We start from the raw sequence: 26,151 nt of genomic DNA, 5'->3' as shown, positions 1-26,151 counted from the left end.
CAGTGAAGGGCAACATGGTTTTGAGCAGGGAAGATAATGTCTCACAAACCTAATAGAATTCCCTGAGGAGGTGACAAAGTTGATTGATGAGGGAAGGGATGTAGATGTCATATACTTTAGTAAGGCATTTGATAAGTTTCCCCATGGTAGGCTGATGGAGAAGTTAAAATCACATGCATCCGGGGGTTCCAGCTAGATGGATAGAGAACTAACTGGGCAACAAGAAACAGAGAGTAATAGTGGAAGGGAGTTTCTCAAAATAGAGACGTGTGACTATAGCCAGAGACTATTTCCCAGGGCAGAAATGACTAACGCGAGGGGTCATAGTTTTAAGCTGGTTGGAGGAAAGTATAGAGGGGATGTCAGAGACGGGTTCTTTACACAGAGAATTGTGAGAGCATGGAATGCATTGCCAGCAGCAGTTGTGGAGGCAGGGTCATTGGGGACATTTAAGAGACTCCTGGACATGCATATGGTCACAGAAATTTAAGGGTGCATTCATGAGGATCAGTGGTCGGCACAACATCGTGGGCTGAAGGGCCTGTTCTGTGCTGTACTATTCTATGTGACCATATTTTTTGCGATACTCATAAATAATTTGGAGGAAAGTTTAGGTTGCCTGATTAGCAAGTTTGCAGATGACATTAAGATTGATGGAGTAGCAGATGGTGAAGGGGTCTGTCAAAGAATACAGTAGAATATAGATAAACTGGAGAGTTGGGCAAAGAAATTGCAGATGAAGTTCAATCTGAACAAATATGAGGCATGCATTTTGGAAGATCCAATCAAAGAGCAAACTATATGATAAATAGAAAAGCCCTGGAGAAAACTGATGTCCAGAGAGATCTCAGTGTTCAGGTCCATTGTTCCCTGAACCTGGCAACACAGATCAGTAGAGTGGTCAAGAAGGCATATTGCATGCTTTCCTTCATCGGGGTATTGAGTACAGGATTTGGCAGGACATGTTACAGTTGTATAGGATTTTGGTTTGGCCACATTTGGAATACTGCGTATAGTTCTAGGCACCACATTACCAAAAGAATATGGATGCTTTGGGTAGGATGCAGAGCATATTCACTAGGATATTGCCTTGTATGGAGGGCACAAGCTAAGAAGAGAGGTTGAGTAGATTAGGATTATTTTCATTAGAAAGACAGAAGTTGGGGGGGACCTGATTGAGGTCTACAAAATCATGGGAAGTATAGACAAGGTGGATAGCAAGAAGCTTTTTCCCAGAGCCGGGATTCAACTACTAGGGGTCATAACTTCAAAGTGAGAGGGAAAAATGTTTTGGGGAGAGATGTGTGCAAAGTTCTTAATACAGAGGTTGGTGGGTGCCTGAAACGCATTGCCAGCAGAGGTGGTATGGGCGGGAATGATAGCAACATTTAAGACAAATCTACATGAATGGGCAGGGAGCAAAGAGATACAGACCTTTAGAAAATAGGTGGCAGGTTCAGATAGATAATCTGGATCGGCACACGCTTGGAGGGCTGAAGGGCCTGTTCTTGCACGGTAATGTTCTTTGGTATAAATAAGAAAAGGTAGATAAATTTTCCTATTTGATCAGACATATACCAGGACATTGTGGGAAGTAACTGCAGTTTCCCAGTAAAGATATTTGAATCATCAACAGCCATAGTGAAGTGCCGGAAGACTGAGGGCAGCTAATGTTCCATCACTTATGGGCTGCCAAGAAACACCAGGAAATCTTAGATTAGTGTGACAGGCATTAGTGGTGGGTAAATTGTTGGAAGAGATTCTGAGAGCCAGGTCCTTCATGCCTTTGAAAAGTCAAGGATTGATCAGGGATAGTCAGCATGGCTCTGTGCATGAAAAATCATGTCTCATAAATCTGAATGAGATTTTGAGGAGGAGATGAAGGCAGGATGGTAGATGTTACTTTAGCAAGGCCTCCAGAAGGTTTCACATGGTAGACTGGTTAGTAAAGTGAGATCCAGGGACAGCACCAATTGGATAGAACAGTAGGAGACAGAGGGTGGTGGTAGGAGTTTGTTGTTCCAATTGGATGCCTGTGACCAGTGGTATGCTGCAAGGATCAGTGCTGGGTCCAGTCTTGTTTGACATATATACAAAGAATTTGGATGAGAATATGGAGGCTTTGGTTAGTAAGTTTGTGGGTGACACTAAAATTGATGGCACAGTGGACAGGAAGAACGTTATCGAAGAGTGCAATGGGATCTTGATTAACTGGGCCAGTGGGCCGAGGAATAGCAGATGGAGTTTAATTTGGATAAATAAGAGGTGTTGTATTTTCATAAGATGAACCAGGGCAGGATTTCAACAGTTAAGGTTCGGGCTCTGGGTAGTGTCATCAGACAGAGAGATTTAGGGATGCAGGTATATAATTCCTTGAAGTGGTATCACAGGTGGACAGATGGTGAAGAAGCATGTGACTAGGGGTTGAGATGTCATGTTGTGGCTGTACAGGATATTGGTGAGGCCATTAATTTTCATCTAATGACGACAATGATGTTCAGGAAAATTTCATCTGGATTACTTTTGTCCTTTAGTACGGAGGACATCTGACATTCTTACCAATGACTCAAGACTCACAGCAATACAGCTGACTCTAAGCTGCCCTCTGGGCAATTTGTGGTGGGCAATGGATGCTAGTCCATTCAGTGATACCCTCAGTCCATGAATGTATAAATAAGAGTACATATTTCCCTCCCTATTTCTGCAAACATCTCCAGCTGCAGCAACTCGTACTGGACTTTGTAACATCATTCAGGTCTTTGCCACGCTCCATAACATGCTCGCCACCTCAATCATCTTCAACTCTCCTTGTCCCTATCATCTCATTAAACCCTAACAATGTTTCCTCTCCCTGCTGCACTCCTCCTGTTATGAGACCTGTTTTGATCCCTTTAACACCTACTTGCATTCTTTGGTAGTCCTTTGTCATTTTCTAAAACACACTTGCACTTCAGAATTCTTAGAATATTTTGGTGGTCTTTTAAGCCTCTCTGAATCGAGTATGATCCTTCCCATCCCGAGTCAGGGAGGTGCAAATTTCTTGCTGAGGTTCTGTCTGTCTCAATCAAATGTCAATTTGTTGAATATTTTACACTGCTTCTTTTCAAATGTTTTCCACTGCTCATTTACTGTCATACATTTAAATCTGTTTTACATGTGTTTTTGGTCAGTTCTCCTCTCAAGCTCATGTAATTGGCTTTGTTTCTGTTTCCATTTGTTACTTGTGCTTTCTGGTCATTTTACAACTTTATAATCCCTTTGAATTTCACCTTATCACAATTTCCCAGAGGATCTCTTAGTGTGACATTAATCATCCATTCAGCTTCATCACACAATGGTTGCAGAGATAGTAACATCCCTAGCCAATTGCACAATGTGTTGATCAAGGAAACACTGCCAAAAACATTCTCTGAACTCTTTTTCAAATATCTTGCCAGTGTGATTGTCCCACATTATATTTCAAAATAATCACAGTGTCTTTGCTACAAATTCCAATGAATTCCTGTTTAATGCAGTGATGAGCAATGAATGCTATTATGTGGCCTAAATACTGTTCTCCTATTTGTGTTTTTGACATTGGTTTTGCATTCATTCTGATTCTACTTCATAGTCTGAGCTGAAATGTTATCCCCATACTGTTTTTGTTATGTTACCGTCAGGGTTACGCATCCTGCTTTCCCATTCTGCCAGTCTCTGAAAGGTTGTGTACCATTGAATGTTTGTGTCTCACTTTTTGTCCACCCTGTAACCATGTCTGTCTGGTGACTAAATCTCTTTATTTCTGTGTCACAAGTCCCTCTAACTTACTGCAATTACTTTGCCCATTCAAAAAATATATAATTTACTTTTTACTACAATTTCCTGTCACAAACCTATTTCCTGATGTAGAGTTTTAGTTAAACTCTGACCCTTCCTGTTCCTTTCTGTTTGTCTTCATACACATCTCCATGCTGTTCTGATGCTTCACTTTTCCTCTTGGAATTCAGAAACCTCCTTTAACATGAACCATGCCCCTGCATGCTGTCAGTTTAAAGCCCTGTCAACAAACCTACCAACATGATTGGCCAGGATACCGGCCCCAGCACAGCTCCAGTTGTTTTTCATTCACTTGTGGGATGTGGGTGTCTCTGGCTGACTAGCATTTATTGCCCAGCCTAGCTGCCATTAAACTGTGTGGCTTGCTGAAGGGTTAACACAGATCATAAAGGTCCCAGGCTCAATCACCAGCTTGTTGTGAAAGGATTACTTTCAGCTTTGTTGTATTGAGCCTTCCTGAGACAGTATAGGAAGTTCTCAGTTATCAGTCCAGTTCTTAGTGAGGATCATACAGCAGAGGTGAAAGCAGACTTCTCTTGTGAAGATAGTATTGAAGCCTTGGATCTTTCTGTTCTATTTTCCCTCTCCAACACTGCATACATTGTCTTGTGATCGTCATACAGCAAGGCAACACAAATGTACCAGTGCCTTGAGTCCTTCTAACTACTAGAACAGTTTCTATCTCTTTAATCTCCTCCTCTCCCTACAAAATCTCTGTACATTTGAAATCTACTCCAATGCTGATTATCCTGCCTATCTCTGTAAATTGCTCCAGTCTCAAAAACATGCCCAATCTTGGTAATCTCCTCCTCCAGTCACTACAATAATCTCTACTTCTGTAATCTTCTGACAGTACCTACAATCCGCCCTTTCTCTGTAACATCCTCCAGCTTCTACCAACCTCCCTCCTGTTCACCTTCCTCCAGCTCCTCGAGCACATTATCACTATAACCTTCTCCCATCCCACAGCACCTCATGGCCTCCTTAACCACCTATCAATGCTACAGACTACCCTATCTGCATAAACTGCTCCAGTCCCTACAACCTTTTCATTGTATAGAATTCTGAAGTCACTTTAACCCTCCCTTTGAATGAACCCCATCCAGTCTCTGCAATCTCTTCTGTTGCTTTGACCTCCTCCTGTCACTACAATGCTCTCCAACTCTACTTCTTCCAATCAATACGAGCCTTCTTAACTCTGTAACCTCCTGAAGCCAGTAAACATTCATGTCCCTTTAACATCCTTTTGAATCCAATTCCAGACCCTACAGTTGTCTCTATCTGTAACCTCCTTCAATCTGCAGAATCATTGTTAAATCTGTCATCTCATCCAGTGTCTAAACTCCTCTGCATTACAAACTTCATCCAATCGTGAAACCCATTCCTATCTCTTCCACCTTATCCAGCACCTGAATTCCTCCCAATCTTTGTAATCATCTGCAGCCTCCACGGCCCTCCTATGGTTGGAACCTCCTCCCACATCCCTCTAAAGTACACTATTCATGGAACCTCCTCCCATTCCTATATTACACCCTGACTATATCCTTCTCCTGTTCCTATAACCTTCCTGAACTTGCGACCTTGCCGAATCTCTGCAATTAGTCCTGTCCTTTTTCCTGTCCTATCAATTGTCCCTCACTGTCTCTGTCAGTTTCTTCAATCTCTAACAATGTTTGTATCAATGTTTCCTCCAGGAGACAGAACCTTTCCTATCTATGTAAACCCTTCAGCAGTGTCTATCCCTGTAGCTTCTCTGATTAATACAACCTTCCATACCAATTTATTCACCTTCAATTCTGAAATCCCTCCCAATCTGTGTAACCTTCCCCAGTCTCTACAGCCCTCCTTCTCTGTGAAAAATCCTCCAGTGCCTTAAGCCATCCCTTCTATGTAATCTGTTCCAGACCCGAGAAACTTATGTCCCTTGGTAATGTTTTCTCACATTCCTAAAGCCTTGCTATCAATGTAACCATCTCCCCCACCAATTAACTCACTGTTGTAGAACCTCTTCCAGCACCTCCCTGTCTCTGCACTGTCCAGTCCACACTAGCCTCCCTACTGTCATTTCATCTCGACAACCCTCATGATCGCAATAAACCCCTCCTGTCTCTACAACACACTTCATCTCTGTACACCCTTCCTGTCCCTACCACCCACCCTCCTTATGCATGTAGTCCCCTTGAGTCATTAGAAACCTTTAAGTATTACCTCCTCCAGAAACAAGGACAATATTTATTTCAAAACCAACACCAGCTCTTCCAATCTTCTGTCATAGTAATCTCCTTCAACCCCATCATAGTTAAAAATCACACACCAGGTTATAGTCCAACAGGTTTATGTGGAAGCACTAGCTTTTGGAGCACTGCTCCTTCATCAGGTGGTTGTGGGGAATAAGATTGTAAGATACAGAATTTATAGCAAAGATTTACAGTGAGATGTAACTGAAATTACGTGTTGAAAAACACCTGGATTGTTTATTAGGTCTCTCATCCTTTAGAATGACCATGGTGGTTCAGCTCTTTCATATGTAAATCACAAAGCTTTTTTAAAAAATGATACATTCTCAAGTGAACTTTAACAATAGGTGTCATGTCAATCCAGATAAGGTTTTGAAGGTGTGAGCTTCCCTCTATGAGGCTGTCTGTGCCACAATGGTCAGACTAATTCTCATCAAAAAAACGGATTTACAGAATCTTACATGGATTCATGCAGTTTTTGAGCAAAGTAAAATGTAATTCTGCAATACAAATTCACCCCGCAAATATATATATGAGTGGGTCATTTGCCCAAGTCAGGAATTGAATGCAGTTCTCTGGTGCTGAGGCAGCAGTGCTAACCACTGAGCCAACATGCCACTCCATTTGGTGGGGGAGGTGTCCCAGGACACACATGCCCTTGATGGAGTAGGAGGGGAAGTTGAAGTCTTGGCCACAGCATGGTGGGGTTGGTTAGTGCGTGTGTCCCAGAGATGTTCTCTGAAATGTTCTGCAAGTTGGCGGCCTGTCTCCCAAATGTAGAGGAGGTCACATTGAGAGCAATGGACACAGTCGATAACATGTGTGGAGGTGCAGGAAAATCTCTCAGATGTGGAAATATCCTTTGGGACCTTGGATGGAGGTGAGGGGAAGGCAGGGGTGCAGATTTTACACCTCTTGCAGTGGCAAGGGAAGGTGCTGGGAGTGGAGTTGGAGTGGTGGTGGGGGGTGGGGTGGGGGGCGGGGGGGGGGGGTGTGGACCTTAAACGGGAGTCATAAAGGGAATCTTGTCTGTGGAATGCAGATAGGTGTGGGAGGAAATATATCTCTTTCGGTGCGATTTGTTTGTAGGTGGTGGAAATGGTGGAGGATGATGTGTTGTATCCAGAATTTGGTGAGTGGATAGTGAGGACCAGTGGGGTACTGTTCTTGTTGTGATTGGAGGGGTAGGGTGCAAGGCTGGAGGTGCAGTAAGGGAAAGAGATGTACTGGAAGGCATTATTGACTGCGTGGGAGAGAAAATTGTGATCCTTGAACAAGAGGCATTCTGGGATGTTTTGGAGTAGAATTGGTCCTCATGGGAGCAGATACGTTGGAGGCGGATGAATTGGGAGTAAGAGATAGCTGTTTTATGGGGGGGGAGGAGGTGTGGTGAGAAGAGGTGTAGTTCAGGTAGCTGTGCGAGTCACTGGGCTTGAAGTAGATATCCGTGTTGAGTTGGTCACCAGAAATCAAGATGGAGAGGTCCAGGAAGGTGAGGGAAGTGTCTGAGATAGTCCAGGTGAACTTGAAGTCAGGACCGCCGCTCCTACCTGAACATTGAATGTCATTCATTCGTGGAACATGAGTATTGCTGCCTGGACCAACATTTATTCTCAATTTTGAGTTGTGCCTGAGCCATTGCACCATTCATTTGAACTGCACGATTCATTTGAACTGCTGTTATTTTCATACCTTTAAGCAGTTGCTACAACACACCTAATGTCTGCAACCGCATACAGGCAATGCAACTCATCCTTTACTTGTGACACCCTCCTCTACCTACAACTTACATAGTTCCTCACATTGTCTCACTTCTTCCATTCCCTTCTGCATTATTGTTCTCTCAAATCTCTGCAGTCTTGCTTAAAATTCCTATCACAAATTGAAATAACTCTATTAAAATCGAAACCCTGTCACCAAGTCACCCTTTATTTACATGTGTGTAGTACATGACACTGATCCAGCAAGCAGGGCTGTTGATACTCCTGTCTGTATCTGTCAGCCAGGGCTTCCTCACTGGGAGAACATGAGGACTGCAGCTGCTGGATTGTCAGTCGAAAAGTGTAGCACTGGAAAAGCACAGCAGATCAGGCAACATCTGAGAAGCAGGAGAGTCAACACTTTGGGAATGAGCCCTTCATCAGAAATGGCAGGAGCAAGTTTACAGCTCCAAGCGTGAAACTACTCATATTCTATATGGTCCACCTAGCTGACCTTTTTCCAATCACTGTATCTGTGCGCCTCAACGTCCATTATCCTCTTGTAGCCTCTCCAGTCACGCTTTTGCACCAGGTCCGCTCCTCCCGCTGGGACTTGATACTGGCAGTGTATTCCGGATTGTAGCCTGCCACTTGCATACGAAGTGTCTTGGGGAAAATTCACCTGGAAATGTGTTGCTGGAAAAGCGCAGCAGGTCAGGCAGCATCCAGGGAACAGGAGAATCGACGTTTCGGGCATAAGCCCTTCTTCAGGAAAGCCCTTCTGTCAGATCCACACCCCCCACCAACCCAACCTCCACTCCCGGCACCTTCCCCTGCAACCGCAGGAGGTGCAAGACTTGCGCCCACACCTCCCCCCTCACCTCCCTCCAAGGCCCCAAAGGAAACTTCCATATCCGCCACAGATTCACCTGCACCTCCACTCATATCATCTATTACATCCTCTGCACCCGATGTGGCCTCCTCTATATTGGGGAGACAGGCCGGCTACTTGCGGAGCGTTTCGGAGAACACCTCTGGGACACCCGGACCAACCAACCCAACCACCCTGTAGCTCAACATTTCAATTCCCCCTCCCACTCCACCAAGGATATGCAGGTCTTTGGACTCCTCCATCGTCAGACCACAACAAAACGAGGGTTGGAGGAAGAACGCCTCATCTTCCGGCTAGGAACCCTCCAACCACAAGGGATGAACTCGGATTTCACCAGTTTCCTCATTTCCCCTCCCCCCACCCTGTCTCAGTCAAATCATTCCTGAAGAAGGGCTTATGCCCGAAACGTCGATTCTCCTGTTCCCTGGATGCTGCCTGACCTGCTGCGCTTTTCCAGCAACACATTTCCAGCTCTGATCTCCAGCATCTGCAGACCTCACTTTCTCCTCGAAAATTCACCTTCAAGGCTGCGACCTCTGCCATGGCCATCTTATCCTCAGAGGTTTGTCAGAAATGAGGAAATGGGGGAGAATCCCTGGATCCTGATCGCCTAATTGGATGTTCTGAGGGGCTAGGTACATTTTCCCCTGCCCAACTTGGGAGGTTACAGCTATCATGTGATCCACATGCTTGTTCAGGACCACCACTCTGACTTGACCATTGTACATCATGGGACCTGTCCTCACTTTGCCCATGCCTCTTATTCATGGAGGCTCATTTGCATGGTTTGAAAACTAAACTTTGTCCTCTGAAGTAAACTGCCTTTCTTGTGCAGCAGAATTTTGTGGCCGGAATTGGTGTTCCTGATCCAATTTCACCCTCCCTACAAGGTCCAGGAAGATGAGATTAAACCTGGTGCACCATGGTCTATCCGTTACCAACTCTGCTGCAGCTGTCCCTGCAGTTGCTTGAGAGCTGGCTCCATAATGAAACAGTAACTGGGACAGTTTGGCACCGAGCGAAGTTGTAGGCTGTTTCCTTAATCCTGTCTTCAATGTTTGGACTGGGCTTTTCACCAGACTAATGGACAATGGATGCAGCTGTCCTTACATGCCAAATGCCATTCTATTTGAAGAAAATCTCCCTGCTGGCAAATGATTGCCAATTTTCTGTGATAAACAAGTCCAGAGTCCGCATATTGCAAAAAATGCTCACAACTTTTCAATCGTTGTCCCCACATTTCACAAACATATTTTTTATGTACATCGAACCCCAATGAATGGACTGGTACAATCGACATGTAACAGAGTCCAGGCTTTATCTGACCAGTTCCATGAATGTGGTGGAGCTGCCAGCAGAAAAGTTTGTCTTTGTTGGCACACTAGACATTGCCTCACCAACATGGCTGTGTCAGCATCTAATCCTGGTCACCAAACATAACTTTGCCAACATTCTCATTTTGGAAATCACAGAAATGGTGACCTGAAGTAGACCTTGTGTAATGTTCTCCATCATTCATTGCAAAGTTTCACTGGCTCATCCACCAAAAGAAAGGGAGTCTTGTATATTGGTAGAAACCCTTATAGGTATTAACTGTAGCATACTTGTGGGAATCCTCAGCAAATCACAATGGCAGGTTCGCATGGCTCATATCCAGCTCCATGGAGGATAGACCCATGGCAGTTTTGCATACAAGTCCTCGATGCGACAGATTGGTTATTTATCTGGCTTCAAAAAGTGGCTCACTGTTGCTTTAAAATCTTTACAAAGGTGAACCAAACCACAATGGATATAAGTGTGCTGCTCACAAGGCAAACTGTAATGGTTTGATAATTGCTTCACTTTCCAGTCTCATGGTTTCTTCCTCTACTTTTCTACACAAAGCAAATGGCACTGGTTGTGTGGACGTGTTGTGCTGAATGGCCTGCTCCCACACTGGAGATTCTATCAGCTCAGTTCAACAACACTCTACAGGCCCTAGCATTAACTGTGTAAGTCTTACCAAAATGCAACACCTCACATTCATCAAAATTAAACTCCATCTGCCACTCCTTGGCCCCCAACTGATTTAGATCCCTTTGTAATCTTAGACCACCTTCTTCATTGTCTATTGCATGACCAATTCTGGTGTCATCTGTAAACTTGTTAACCATGGTTCCTCTATTCTCAACCAGATTGGCATTGGACTCAGCACTGATAACTGTGTGGGTCACAGACCTCTACTTTGAAAAACAAAGCTCCAGTCATTTAAAACCACACATGTAAATATAAAAAAAAAACAAAAGCAAGCCAACCCGACCTGCATTAGACACTCTCAGGACAGGCACTGCACGTGGGAGAAACGCTGTTCTTTCAAAACAGAAATGAAAGCTGCCTTCACTTTGTTAAACAAAAAAAAAGCTCTATTACTCGGGGAAAAAGAGAAAGACGAATAGAAATTGCCTCCCACTTGACTCTGTCTCCAACAACCACTTTTGGACAGATCCCACAGGGGGCCAAACTAAAAATAAATCCAAGCAAATAATAAAAACAAATAACCAAGTTAATGAACAGCACTAATGAAGAGACATCTAGATCTGAAATCTGGCCTCAGTGGCCTTCTAAACCAGGGATTGTGGGTTCAAGTCCCATCTGGGGTGTCTAGCTTTGCTGGCCTAATGGTTAAAGTACTGGCTGCCAGAGCCAGGGATTGTGGGTGCAAGTCCCACCTTGGGTGAATTAGGTTTTGGGCCACAATTGAATCTTCATGTTCCTCACAACAACATTGCTACTTGTATATGGGCGGCACAGGGGTTAGCACTGCTGCCTCACAGCCCCACCAGACCCGGGTTCAATTCCCACCTCAAGCAACTGTCTGTGTGGATTCCGCCAGGTGCTCCGGTTTCCTCCCCCAGTCCAAGAATGTGCAGGTTAGGTGAATTGGCCATGCTAAATTGCCCATAGTGTTAGGTGAAGGTGTAAACATAGGGGAATGGCTCTGGGTGAGTTGCTCTTTGAAGGGTCAGTGTGGGCTTGTTGGGCCGAAGGGCCTGTTTCCACACTGTAAATAATCTAATCTTAGCTTGCTCTCTCTCCATGGAGAGAGAGCTGTGATCTCTCTGGAGTCCCGCTGTGATCTCCAGTATTTGATGTTTTCAACTAAATGATCTTCATTGCATTCTTATTGAACACTCATGGGACAGAAATAACAATGCTTTAAAATCCAGAGGAAGTACCCCAGCCCATTTCAACTAAAAATAACTTACATAGAACAGAGAGCAATACAGCGCAGAACAGGACCTTCGGTCCTTGATGTTGCGCTGACCTGTAAACTGTTCTCAGTTCGTCCCCCTACACTATCCCAAAATCATCCATGTGCTTATCTAAGGATTGTTTAAATTTCCCTAATGTGGATGAGTTGACTACATTAGCTGGTCGAGCATTCCATGCCCTGACCACTCTATGCGTAAACAACCTGCCTCTGACATCTGTCTTAAATCTATCACCCCTCAATTTGTAGTTATGCCTTCTTGTACAAGCTATACACCAATCCATTAAGAACCTCTGGGGCAGTGACAGTACAAGACTAAATTAAAAGGCTCCTTGGTTCAAAAGCAGAAACTTAATGGTGGTGAGGTAAAGCACAGGAGCGGGATAGATTCAGAACAGTGTTGTGGTGATGACACAGACCCGCTGGACACCGGTTCAAAGCAGGAATAGGTAGTTGTCAAAGCTGTTTGTCATTATGATGACTTACATGACGTTGTGGACCAGGCGAAGGATGGTGACAAACTTCATGGTGCAACTAAAGCAGAGAAGAACGCTCCACAAATGCTTCCCAAATTGATGGTGTCAAAGAACTTTGTGAGGTCCAAGAAGACCATATACAGCAGTGAAAACGATATCCATTGTGTGCTTCTATGGCTGAAAGCAACACTGCAATTCTGGAAGGAGTTCATCAGGCACAGGCAGGAGACAGCTGAAAAGGACCTTGGCGATGAGTTTTCCAATGGCTGACATCACAGAATCGTCCAGTGGTGCCACCTGCCATGGTGTATCCACCATTGGGAGTTGGCTTTAGGCATTAACCACTTCACTGCCCGGATGGTGTTCCAAGTAGTAATTACATGCACTCAGAATAAGAGCTTACTGCTGAATTTCAAATGAAGCTAGAAATAGGATGGCCGTGTCCTCTTCAGGTACCCCTAACAAAGGTTTATGGGGAATTACTATTTCACATTTATGTTCAAAAAGGTTGAACCTTACCACACAAAAGATTACCATCAAACTTTCATTCTCTTTCTGGATGTATAATAATTTGGCATCAACCAAAGTCTGGCAAGCATATAGTCTTGGGCACTCTTCTCTGTTGAGCCATCGGTGAGCTAACAGTAACCAGATACCGTATGGGGAGGCTGCTCATGTCAGCGCCACATCTCACTGGAGGGTATTCTGTGCCAAGACATTAAACGATGATAGCTTCTTTTTTCACTTCCCAAAAGGTTACTTCTTGGCGACGTAACAATTTGCAAAGCTGACCTTTTCTGATTAGCAAATCTAAGCTGCCAAGATGGAGGCCAGGTCATTAAACAATTTTCTGCAATAACTCACCGACCCAGGGAAAGACCAAAACTCTGATACAGATGTGAGATCCAAGGTTGTCCACAGTTTATCTTCAAATGCATGTAATCCAGTCTTGTTGCTGCCACAGCTCAAAGAGGTCACTTGGAGACATTGAGATGTACAGCTTGGAAACAGACCTTTCGGTCCAACCCATCCATGCCGACCAGATATCCAAACCCAATCTAGTCCCATCAGCCGGCACCCAGCCCATATCCCTCCAAACTCTTCCTATTCATATACCCATCCAAATGCCTCTTAAATGTTGCAATTGTACCAGCCTCCATCACTTCCTCTGGCAGCTCATTCCATACACGTACCACCCTCTGTGTGAAAAAGCTGCCCTGAGGTCTCTTTTATATTTTGCCGACTCACCCTAAACCTATGCCCTCTAGTTCTGGACTCCCCGACCCCAGGGAAAAGACTTTGTCTATTTACCCTATCCATGCCCGTCATAGTTTTAGATTAGATTAGATTACTTAGTGTGGAAACAGGCCCTTTGGCCCAACAAGTCCACACCAACCCTCTGAAGAGCAACCCACCCAGACCCATTCCCCTACATTTACTTTTTCACCTGACACTACGGGCAATTTAGCGTGGCCAATTCACCTAACCTACACATCTTTGGACAGTGGGAGGAAACCGGAGCACCCGGAGGAAACCCACGCAGACACGGGAGAACGTGCAAACTCCACATAGACAGTTGCCCAAGGTGGGAATTGAACCCGGGTCTCTGGCACTGTGAGGTTTTGTAAACCTCTATAAGGTCACCCCCCAGCCTCAGATGCTCAAGGGAAAACAGCCATGGAACACACATATTTTATCCTTCCCAAGGTCTTGAAGAAAAATTAAATATTCTTTATTGATCTTCCCAGTTATTAGCACATCATTCAGATAACTAGCGACCTGGAACAGATGTTGCAAAGTGTTCTCTGTCATTCACTGGAACGGATGATGATATCTCAAAAGAAAGGCAGTCAAGTCTATTGGTTCCATACCTTATTGGTATTAATTGTAGCATAAATGTGATGGATTGGCTATTTATCTGGCTTCAAAAATTGGGTCACCATTTCTTTAAAATCTCCACAAAGGTGAATGGACGCATCATGGCTATGAATAGTGCTGCTCATAGTGCAAACTATTGTGGTTAGGTGATAACTTCGCTTTCCAGCCGTTTGATTTGTGCCTCTACTTTTGCACGCAAGGCACATGGCACTGGTCGTGTGAACCTTTTCCACCAAATGGCCTGCTTCCACACTGAAGCGGTTCTGTCAACCCCTAGGACTCTCTGATTGACAACACTCCACAGACACTACCATTAAAAGTGTAAGTCTTGCCCTGTATCTCTTACCAAAATGCAGCAGTTTGTATTTATAAAAATGAAACTCCATCTGCCACTCCTTACAAACCACGTTTCCTAAATTCTCATCCAAATTCTTTACATAAATGACAAATTGCATTGGACCCAGCACTGATCCTTGTATTTGTCAAAGGCCTCCAGCCTGAAAAACAACCTTCCACTCTTAAATCCGAAAGTGTACATGGAAATAAACCCAAGATACTGCCTGCATCAGACACACCCAGAATAGGCACAGCACCGGGAGAAATGCTCTGTTCTTTCAAAACAGAAACTAAAACTGTTTCCACTTTGTGAAACAAAAAAGACACTATTCCTCAGAGGAAAGACAGAAAGAAATAAACAATCAAAAATTGGCTCCTCCGGACTCCGCCCCCACCAATCACCCATGGGCAGGGGCCACAGTGAGACAAAATAAAAATAAAATCACGCTAATAAAAGAAAACAAACAGTAAACGAATAACTTGATGAGAAGTCATCTAGACAAAAAATATTAGCTTGCTCTCTCTCATGGATGCTGTCTGACCCGTTGTGATGTCCAGCATTTGCTCTTTACAACTAAATAAATAAATCCTCTCTGCTCTGTCGCAATTGAACACTCCTGGGAAAGGACCAACAATGGTTGAAAATCCAGAGGAAGCACACCTGCTCATTTCAACTAAAATAACTTACCCACACTGATCCCCATTAAGAGTTTCAGAGACAGCAACAGTGCAGGACTAAACTAATAGTCCACTTGGCTCAAAAGTGGGCAGCTTGTCGGCAGTGAGGTCCTGCAGCGAGGTAGATTCAGCACAGTGCAGAGGTGATGATGCAGCCCTGCTTGACACCAGTTCAAAGGGGCAATGGTTAGGCGTTGAAGCCATTTTTCATTAGAATGATTTACATTTCATTGTGGACCAGGCAAAGGATGATGACAAACTTCATGGTACTAATAAAGCAGAGAAGAACCCTCCACAAATGCTTCATGATTGATGGTGTCAAAGGCCTGTGTAAGTTCCCAGAAGGCCATATACAGCAGTGAAACTTATGCCTATTGTGCCCTCTGTGGCCAAAAGCCACACTGAGACTCTGAGAGAAGTTCCTCTGCCACAGACAGGAGACAGTTGAAAAGGACCTTGGGGATGAGTTTTCCAATGGTCGACATAAGGGATATTCCCTGTAGTAATCACAATCTAACATGTTCCCTTTTTTGAAAAAAACTCACAACAGTGGCACCTGAGAGCTCCTCCTTCCATGTATGGCTGATAAGGGCATGCAGCTGCACTGGGAGCTCAGTGCCTCCACACTTCCATGACTCTGGGGAATACCATTTTCACCTGCAGCCTTGTTCTTGAGCTAGAGGACAGCCTTCACTGTTTTCTCCCAGATTTGGTATTGCTGAACTCCTTTGTGTTTAATATTCTGAGGAATGCAATTCAAGAACTTACATGTGCACAGTACATGACACTGACCTACCCTTCACAGTGATAGATTCGCGAGTGAGCAGAACCTCTGACACACCTGTCAGTCATGTCTCCCTGATTGGACCAGGTGAACAGCCCCAACCTGGGAAATTATATTCAATGAGGTTCATTCGCAGACTGCGTTCCAATCATTACCTCCACCCACCTCTAATTCCTGGCTCATACCTTTTCCTGTAGTATCTCCTGTAGTATTCCACTAGGTCCACTTCCTCAGAATCTGGCTTGGTTAGTGTCCTGCACGGTGGGCTAGTGGGCAGCACGGTGGCACAGTGGTTAGCACTGCTGCCTCACAGCGCCAGAGACCTGGGCTCAATTCCCGCCACAGGCGACTGACTGTGTGGAGTTTGCACATTTTCCCCGTGTCTGCGTGGGTGTGCTCTGGTTTCCTCCCACAGTCCAAAAATGTGCAGGTTAGGTGAATTGGCCATGCTAAATTGCCCGTAGTGTTCGGTGAAGGGGTAAAGGTAGGGGAATGGGTCTGGGTGGGTTGCACTTTGGCAGGTTGGTGTGGACTAGTTGGGCCGAGGGGCCTGTTCCACACAGTAAGTAATCTAATCATAAACTGGACTATAGCCCATCTTCTGTGTCTCAGAAAAAAAATGTATCATGTTCTACAGATGGTAATGGTGTCAAGGCTGCAACATCTGCCATGTCGATCTCACTCTCAGAGGTTTGTTTGACACTGGGAGGACTGGGAGAACCCACAGATTTAGACAGTCTAGCTGGATGTCGTGAGGGGCTGGATCTGTTTTGGGCCTGACTACTTCTCACTAATGAAAACAGCCTCATGACCTTCATAAGACGTTCACTCCACACCAGGCAACATCACCTGTGCTCCTCTTTTTAAAGCTTCCCCATCCTTCCTGTAATGCAGTGACCAGAACTGTACACAATACTCCAAGTGCGGTCACACCAGAGTTTTGTACAGGTGGGGAAGTCTCCATTGGGGAAATCGAGCATATTTCCCTGGAGTTACCACTATCTAACATATTCCCTTTATTGAAAATACTCATGACTTTGGCATCTGGGAGCTCTCCTGTGGTGCTCTCTTCCTTCCAGAAAAGGCAGACAAGGGCATGCAGCTGCACTGGGAGCTCGGTGCCTCCGCAATTCAATGCCTGAGGGGGAATATCATTTGAACCCGCAGCCTTGTTCTTAAGCTGGAGAATAGCCTTCGCTGTTTCATCCAAGGCTTGGGTATTACTGAGCTCCTTGCATGTAATATGCTGTGGGATGCAATTCAAGGATTTACACATGCACAGTACATGACACTGACTTCGACTTCAAAGACATGGTTGTTCGAATGAGCATAACACCTGACATACCTACCAGTCAGGACTCCCTGACTGGACCAGGTGCACATCTTCATTTTGGGAAATTGTAATCAATGACGTTCATGGGCTGACTGATTTTGAATCATTACCTCCATCCCCCTCTAAGTCCTGGGGCCTTGGTCCATTCTTTTATCTGTAGCATCTCCTGAGTCATTTCTCCAAGAGGTCCAATACAACAGACTCTGGTTTGCAAAACACCAGCATGTGCTGAACTGTGTCCCACCACTTACATCACAAAAAAAAACTTTTCTTCTTCCGGAGGTGATGATTGCATCATGGCTCCATCATCTGCCATGTGCATCTCATACTCAAAGGTTTCTTCCACACTGGGAGAACAGGGAGAGCCCATAGTTTTGGACAGCCTTGTTGGATGTTGAGGGGATGCGTATGTTTTGCTCCTGGCCACTTGCGAGGACACAGCTATCATGTGATCCTCACATTTGTTCAGGACTGTGTCTCTGACCCAAACATTGTACATCATTGGACTTTGACCATGTCTAATACCCATGCAAGGATGTTCCAATGCTTTCAACAGCAGATTTTGTCCAACAATGTAAACTGCTTCTCGCACAAAGAGGAGTTTTGTGGCCAGCCTTGGCGTTCCTGATGCTGTTTCACCCTCCCCACAAGGTCTGGTAAGATCAGATATAACACAGTGTGCAGTCTTCTCTGCATTAGCAACTCTCATGGAGCTGTCCCTGAAATTGTGTATGCATGTATTCTATAATCAAACAAACTAAGACAGCTTGTTATGGAGTGACGTTGCAGTTTTGTTCTGAGCCATGTATTCAATTTTTTGTCTGTTTTGACTGCTAGACTATCCGACATTTGGTGCAGCTGTCATTACATGTCAAATGTCATTCAACTTCAGGAAATACTCAAAACTCCATGTTGGCAAATGAATTCTCGTTGTCTGTGACTAAAGTGTCCCAACGTGAGACGCTCATAACTTTTAAATCATAGTTGCCACCTTTGACAAATGTGCTTCATGCATATCCAACCACTCTAAATGGGGGTGCACAATGATTAAAAGTATCAATCACACAAATGGACTGGCACATTTGACATGTAATTGAGTCAAGCCTATACCTGCCCAGTCCCAGGAATATCGTGCACTACTGATGACAAATTTTGTCTATGTTGGTATTCTGGGTACTGCCCCACTAACATGGCTGTATCTGCATCCAATCCTGGCCATCCGATATAACCTTGGTCAACATTTTTGTTTTGGAAATCATAGGATGGCCCTGGTGGAGTTCAGCCAATATTTGACAGTGACCTTTCCTTGAGACAAACACGCTTGCTCCCCACATTAGTGTGCCAGTTTCAATGGTCATCTGGTCTCCCCAGGTCCAGAATGGATTAAATCCTGGCTGTGATGACCCTTTCGTTTCCAACACTAGCAGTTTATGTTTTGCCAAGATGGGATCTTTTTCTATCCACAGTCCAATATTGTCCAAAATGCCTGAACGGGTGTCCAGCATGTTTAGAAACAGAACACACTCTTCTAGTGATGGCCCTGGCCATGGTGTATCCATCTTTGAGAGTTGGCTTCAACTATTAACCACTTGACCGCTCAGACTGCATTCCAACTTGTAATTGCATGCACTTAGAATAAAAGCTCACCGCTGAATTCAAACTGAGGCTAGAAGTGGGATGCCCTGTCCCCTTCAGATAGCCCGAGTAGGGATTTGTGGTCCATTACTATTTCAAATTTATGTGCAGAATGGTATTAGTTGTAGTTTCTCACACAAATGTTTCTGCCAAACTTTCCTTTTCTGTCTGGATGTTTCTTCTTTCAGTTTCGGCCAAAGTCTTAGAAGCTATACCCTTCTTTGCTGAGTCATCAGTGAGCCAGTAGTAACCAGATATAGTAAGGGAAGGCTTTGCATGCTAGCGCTATAACTCACTAGGGATTATTCTGTATGAAGGCTTCAAATGACGGTAGTTGTATTTCCACTTCCTGAATGGCTACTTCCTGGCGACGTGTCTATTTGCAAAGATGACCCTTTCTGAATACCAAATATAACCTGCCAATTGGACGCCAGACTATTGCACAATTTTCTGTGATAATTTACTGACCCAAGGAAACACTTAAGCTCAGAAACTGATGTGGGAGCTGAGTTGGCCCACAGTTGGTCTCTAAATGTATGTAACCTGCTCTTATCCATGCTGTAACTCAAGGAGGTCACTTGGGGTGCCTTGAAATATAATTTTATTTCCTTCCTCAGACCTTGGAGAAACATTAAATGTACTTTATTAATCTTCCTGGTTATTAGCACATCAGTCAGATGAATAGTGAACTAGGACAGACCTTATAAAATGTTCTCCCTTGTTCACTGGAAAGGTTCACCGGCAGATGATACCTGAAAAGAAAGTCAGTTCAAGTATATTGGTTCAACGCTGAAAATGTGTTGCTGGAAAAGCGCAGCAGGTCAGGCAGCGTCCAGGGAACAGGAGAATCAACGTTTCGGGCATAAGCCCTTCTTCAGGAATGGGCTTATGCCCGAAACGTCGATTCTCCTGTTCCCTGGATGCTGCCTGACCTGCTGCGCTTTTCCAGCAACACATTTTCAGCTCTGATCTCCGGCATCTGCAGACCTCAATTTCTCCTATATTGGTTCAACCCCTTATTGGTTTAATTGCAGCATATTTATGGGAATCCTCATCGAATCACAATGGCTTGTTCCCATGGCTCAGTTTAAATGCCGGTCCTCTGCAGTTATGCGTACATGTCCTCGATGCGATGGATTGCATCACCTGGCTTCAAAAACTGGCTCACTGTTCCTTTAAAATTTCCACAAAGGCAAAACAACCAATCATGAGCATAGCTAGCACTGCTCAAAGGGCAAACCACACTAGTTTGATGATTGCTTCGCTTTCCAGCCTCTTGTCTGTCTGTCTGTCTACTATTGCATGCAAGGCAAATGGCACTGGTGGTGTTGACCTGTAGAGGTTCTGCAACCCCTAGGTCTCTCTGTTTGACAACATTCCTCAGGCCCTACCATTAAATATGTAAGTTTTACCCTGTCCTCTTATCAAAATTAAACTCCACCTGCCATTCTTCACAATCCATGTTTTCATCCAAATCCTTTACATAAATGACAAATGACATTGGACCCAGCACAGATTCCTGTGTTCATCACAGACCTCCAGCCTGGAAAACAACCCTCACTGCCTGCATCAGATACTCCCAGAACACACTGGGACATACACTCTGCTCTTTCAAAACAGAAACTAAAGCTGCTTTCACTTTTTAAAACAAAAACAGACACCATTATCCCAGGGAAAGACAAAGAAATAAACAATCAAAAAATGGCATTCCCCAGACTCAGTCTCCTCCAACTATTAGTGGGCAGAGGCCTCAGGGGGGCAAAATAAAAATAAAATCATCAAAGAAAACAAACAATAAATGAACAGCTTTAATGAGGAGACATCTAGACTCAAAATCCTAGCTTGCTCTACCTCATGGATGCTGTCTGACCCACTGTGATCTACAACATTTGTTCTTTTCAACTAAATAAATAAATCCTCTCTACAATGTCACTATTGAACACTCCTGGGAAAGGGACAACAATCATTTAAAATCCAGAGGATTTCAGATAAAAATATATTTTTCCTCACACTGACCCCCATCAGCTACAGTGCTGGACTAAAATAAAAGCCCGCTGGGCTCAAAACTTGACAGCAAAGCGGTCCTGCAGGAGCTAGATTCAGAACACTGCTGAAATGATGACACAGCCTTGCTCGACCCTGGTTCAAAGGGGGAATGGTTCGGTGTTGAAGCCATTTGTGATTATGATGACTTACATGTTGTTGCGGATCCATCGAAAGATGATGAACAAACTGCATGCTGCAACGAAAGCAGATAAGAATGCTCCACAAATGCTTTTCAATTGATGCTGTCAAAAATTTTTGGAAGGTTTAAGAGGGCCATATGCAGCAGTGAAAACCATGTTCATTGTGCCCGACTGTGGCTGAAAGTCACCCTGAGACTCCGGGAGGAGTTCCTCAGCCACAGGGTGCAGATAGTTGAAAAAGAACTTGGCAACTGGTTTCCCAATGGTCAACATCAGGGATATTCCTGCAGTGTCATGTTCCTGATTTTGAAAATACTCATGACTTTGGCATCTGGGAAGTCTCCTGCAATGCTCTCCTCCTTCCAGACAAGGTAGAGTAGGACATGCAGCTGCACTGGAGCTCACTGCCTCTGCACTTCAATGCCTCAGGGGCAATACCAATTGCACCTGCAACCTTGTTCTTGAGCTGCAGGAGAGCCTTCTCTCTTTTGTCCAGGTCTTGGCTATTGCTGAGCTCCTTGTGTATAATATGCTGTGGGATGCAATTCAAGAATTTCCATGTACACCTACCAGTCAAGTCTCCCAGATTGGACCAGGTGAACAGACCCTTCCTAGGAAATGATATTCAATGAGGCTCACTCAACTGACCACGTTCCAATCATTACCCCCATCCCCATCTAATTCCTGGATCAAAAGCCCATTCTGTATCCTGTGGCATATCTTGAGTCATTTTTCCACTTCCTCAGACTCTCGCTTGGATATTGGACTGTGACCAACCTTTTACATCTGATCAGAAATTCTGCAGGTGGCAATGGTATCAAGGTTGTGACATCTGCCGTTTCCATCACACCCTCAGAGATTTCTTCCATACAGGGTGAACGGGGAGAACTCATTGGTGCAGACAGCCTTGCCAGATGTTCTGGGGGGCTTGTTATGTCTTGCTCCAGGCCACTTGTGTGGTTACAGCGATCATGTGATCCTCACAATTGTTCAGGACCGCCTCTCTGATGCAAGCATTGTACATCAAGGGAACTGTCCTCACTTTTACCATGACTCATACTCATGCAGGGCCATTCCCATGGTTTCAACGGCACATTCTGTCCCAAAACGTAAACTGGCTCACGCACAAACAAGAGATTTGTGGCCGGCATTGGCATTCCTGATGCTGTTTCACCCTCCCCATAATGTCTGATAAGATCAGATTTAACGTGGTGTGGAGTCTTCTCTGCATTAGCAACTCTGGTGGGGATGCCCCTGCAGTTGCGTGTGCTCTGTTTGTAACATCAAACAGAAACTGGGCAACTTAGTTTCCAGTGAAGTCGCTAGCTGTTTTCTTCAGCATGCCTTCAAAGTTTGGACTGTCTTTTGGGCTACATATGCAGCTGTCATGACATGCCAAATGCCATTCAACTTTAGGAAATACTCAAAACACAACTGCTAGTTAATGAATGCCCATTATCTGTCACCAACATGTCCAGACACCAGACGCTCACAGCTTTTCAAACATCACCTTCACATTTTACAAATGAACATTATGCACATCTAACCACTAGAATGGGCATGCACAATGACTAATTTACAGATCCCATGAATGGACTGGCACATTTGACATGTAACTGAGTCCAGCCTATACCTGGCCAGCACCCATGAATGTGGTGCACTGCGGGTGACAATTTTTGTCCTTGTTGTCACTCTGGGTACTGCCCCCTCAACATGGCTGTGTTGACATTCTATCCTGGCCACTAGGCATAACGTCTCATCAACGTCTTAATTTTGGAAATCACTTTATCCTCACCCACCTGTTTTGTCACCTTCTCAAAAGTGCAAACTTAGAATTATTACATTTAGTTCCCTTATATAAATCATTAATATTATTTTGTGAATAGCTAGAGTCCAAGCACTATGGTACCTTACTAGTCACTGATGCCACTCAAAAAAGACCTGTCGTTTCCTATTCTTAGTTTGCTGTCTGTGAATCAATTCACTATCTGCATTAGTCCACAATCTCTAATTGCATGTATTTAAATTTTACATGCCAAGCTCTGATGTAAGCTTTTCTTGAAAACCTTCTGAAAGATGAAGTAAAATACATCTTGAGTTATCGAGGGAGACTAATTAGGCTGTAGTAGTTTTCTCTGGAGCTTTGGAGGTTGACAGGTTTATAAAATTATGAGGGATGTGGAAGGGGTGGATACAGGGAATCTTTTCCTTGGGGTGGGGGAATGCAGACCAAGAGTACATAGGTTTAGGGTGAGAGGGGAAGAATTTAAAAGGGCCCTAATGTGAAACTTCTTCACACAAAGGATCATGCTTTTGTGGAACGAACTGCCAGCGTAAGTTGTGGAGGCAGGTACAATTACAATATTTAAAAGGCATCTTGATTGGTATATGAATAGAAAGAGGGATATGAGCCAAACGTTGGCAAATGGGATTTAATTAGTTTCTCTGCATTAGTTTAGGTTGTCTGGTCAGCGTGGACAAATTGCACTGAAGGGTCTGTTTCTGTGTTGTGTGTCTCTATGTCTCTGTGACTCACAGGATGGCTGCGAAAGCATCCAATCCTGGCCATGAGATGTAACTTCTCATTTTGGAAATCACAGCATGACCCTCGTGGCGTTCAGCCAGTAACGGACAGTGACCATTGCTTGGGCAAAACATGCTTGATCCCCAGCGAATCACAATGGCATGTTTGCATGGCTCATATCCAGCTTCCTGATGGACAGGTCCCTTTCAGTTTTGCAAACAAGTCTACAATGCGATCGATCAGTTATTTATGAGAAGCCATGCATCCTATATACTCATCCAAACCTTTACATGAATGACAAATGGTATTGGACACATCACCAATTCCTATTTCCATCACAAGTCTCCAGCCTGAAAAACAACACCCACTATGTGCAACAGACTCTGCCTGAATCGGCATAGTATCAAGACATATACTCTGCTCTTCCAAAGCAGAAACAAAAGATGCTTTCACTTTGTAAAATAAAAAAAAGACACTGTTCCTCTAGGGAAAGACAGAAGGAAATAAACAATCAAACTGGCTGTCCCGGTGCCCACCAACCATTCGTGGGCATGGGCCACACATCACTAAAATTAAAATAAGGTCAAGGTAGTCACATAAAACAACCAACAAATGAACAACTCAGATGTGGGGTCATCTTGTCACAAAATCTTAGCTTGCTTTCTTTCACGGATTACATCTGACCCGCTGTGATCTTCAGCCTGTGTTCATTTCAATGAAAAATTATTTAAAAATTGCCTCTGCTCTGTCGTTATTGAACATTCCTGAGAAATGAATCTGGGAATGGTTAAAAATCTACAGGAAGGACACTTGCTCATTTCAACTAAAAACAACTTACCGCTCACACTGACCCCCATCAAGGGTTTCTGGGATAGTGACATTGCAGGACTTCAATACAAGCCCCCTTGTCCTAAAAGTGGGCAGCTTATTTGCGGTGAGGTCCTGTAGCGAGGTAGATTCAAAGCGGTATTGTGGTGATGACATAGCTCTGCTCGACACCGGTTCAGAGGCAGAATGGGTCAGTATTGAAAACATTTGTCATTAAAATGACTTACACATCATTCTGGACCAGGTGAGGAATGGTGACAAATTTCATGATGCAACTAAAGTGGAGCAAAAACGCACCACATACGCTTTCTGTTTGATGGTGTGAAATGCCTTGGAAAGGATTAAGAGCACCCTATATAACAGTAAAAATGATCTCCTCTATGCACTTTTGGGGCTGAAATATACATAAATTCCAGGATGAATACAGAATTTTCCGTAATAATTCAAAAACCGAAGGAAAAGGTAGGAATAGGGCCAATCAAAGACAGAATTGGGAAGTTGAGTGTGGACCCCGTAGAGATCGGACAGGTGCTAAATGAAGATTTCTCAAAGGTGTTCACTCAGGAAAAGGTGAATATTGTAGGGGAGAAGAATGAGGTACGAGATATTAAACTAGAAAGGATTGAGGTTAGTTACGCACAAGTGTTATCAATTCTAGAAGAAGTGAAAGTAGACAAGTCCCCTGGGCCAGATGGGATTTATCCAAGGATTCTCTGGGAAGCTAGGAAGGGGATAGCAGAGCCTTTGACTTTGATATTTGAGTCATCATTGTCTACAGGTTTAGTACCTGAGGACTGGAGAATTACAAATGTCATGCCCTTGTTCAAGGGCAGCAGAGATCCAGGTAATGATAGACCAGTGAGCCTTACTTCTGTTGTAGGAAAGGTTTTGGAAAGGATTATGAGAGGTAAGATTTATAATCATCTAGCAAGCAACAATTTGATGTCAGGTAGTCAACATGGTTTTGTCAAGGGCAGGTCATGTCTCACAAACCTCATTGAGTTTTTTGAGAAGGTGACCAAGCATGTAGATGAGGGTAGGGCTGTTGACGTGGTATACTTGGACTTCAGTAAAGCCTTTGATAAGGTTCCACATGGTAGGCTGATGGAGAAACTGCAGAGGCATGGAATTGAGGGTGATTTAGCAGTTTGGATTAGAAACTGGCTTTCTGGAAGAAGGCAGCGAGTGGTGGTTGATGGAAAATATTCAGTCTGGAGTTCAGTTACTAGTGGTGTGCCACAAGGATCTGTTTTGAGACCACTGCTGTTTGTCATTTTTATAAATGACTTAGATGCAGGCATAGGTGGATAGATTAGTAAATTTTAAGACGTCACTAAAGTCGGTGTTGTAGTGGGCAGTTTGGAAGAATGTTACAGGTTGCAGGGGGACTTGGATAAACTGCAGAATTGGTTTGAGAGGTGGCAAATGGAGTTCAATGCAGCTAAGTGTGAGGGTGATGCACTTTGGGAAGAATAACAGGAAGGCAGAGTACTGGGTCGATGGAAAGATTCTTGGTAATGTGGATGTGCAGACGGATCTTGGAGTCCATGTGCATAGATCCCTGAAAGTTGCCATCCGGGTGGATAGTGCTGTTAAGA

The sequence above is a fragment of the Chiloscyllium plagiosum genome, unplaced genomic scaffold (assembly GCF_037043375.1).
Source record: "Chiloscyllium plagiosum isolate Xiang-an unplaced genomic scaffold, Cpla_swu_hap1 HiC_scaffold_11, whole genome shotgun sequence".
In the NCBI taxonomy this organism is placed as follows: Eukaryota; Metazoa; Chordata; class Chondrichthyes; order Orectolobiformes; family Hemiscylliidae; genus Chiloscyllium; species Chiloscyllium plagiosum.
The sequence above is the reverse complement of the archived record's forward strand: the minus strand, read 5'-3'. Positions refer to the sequence as shown.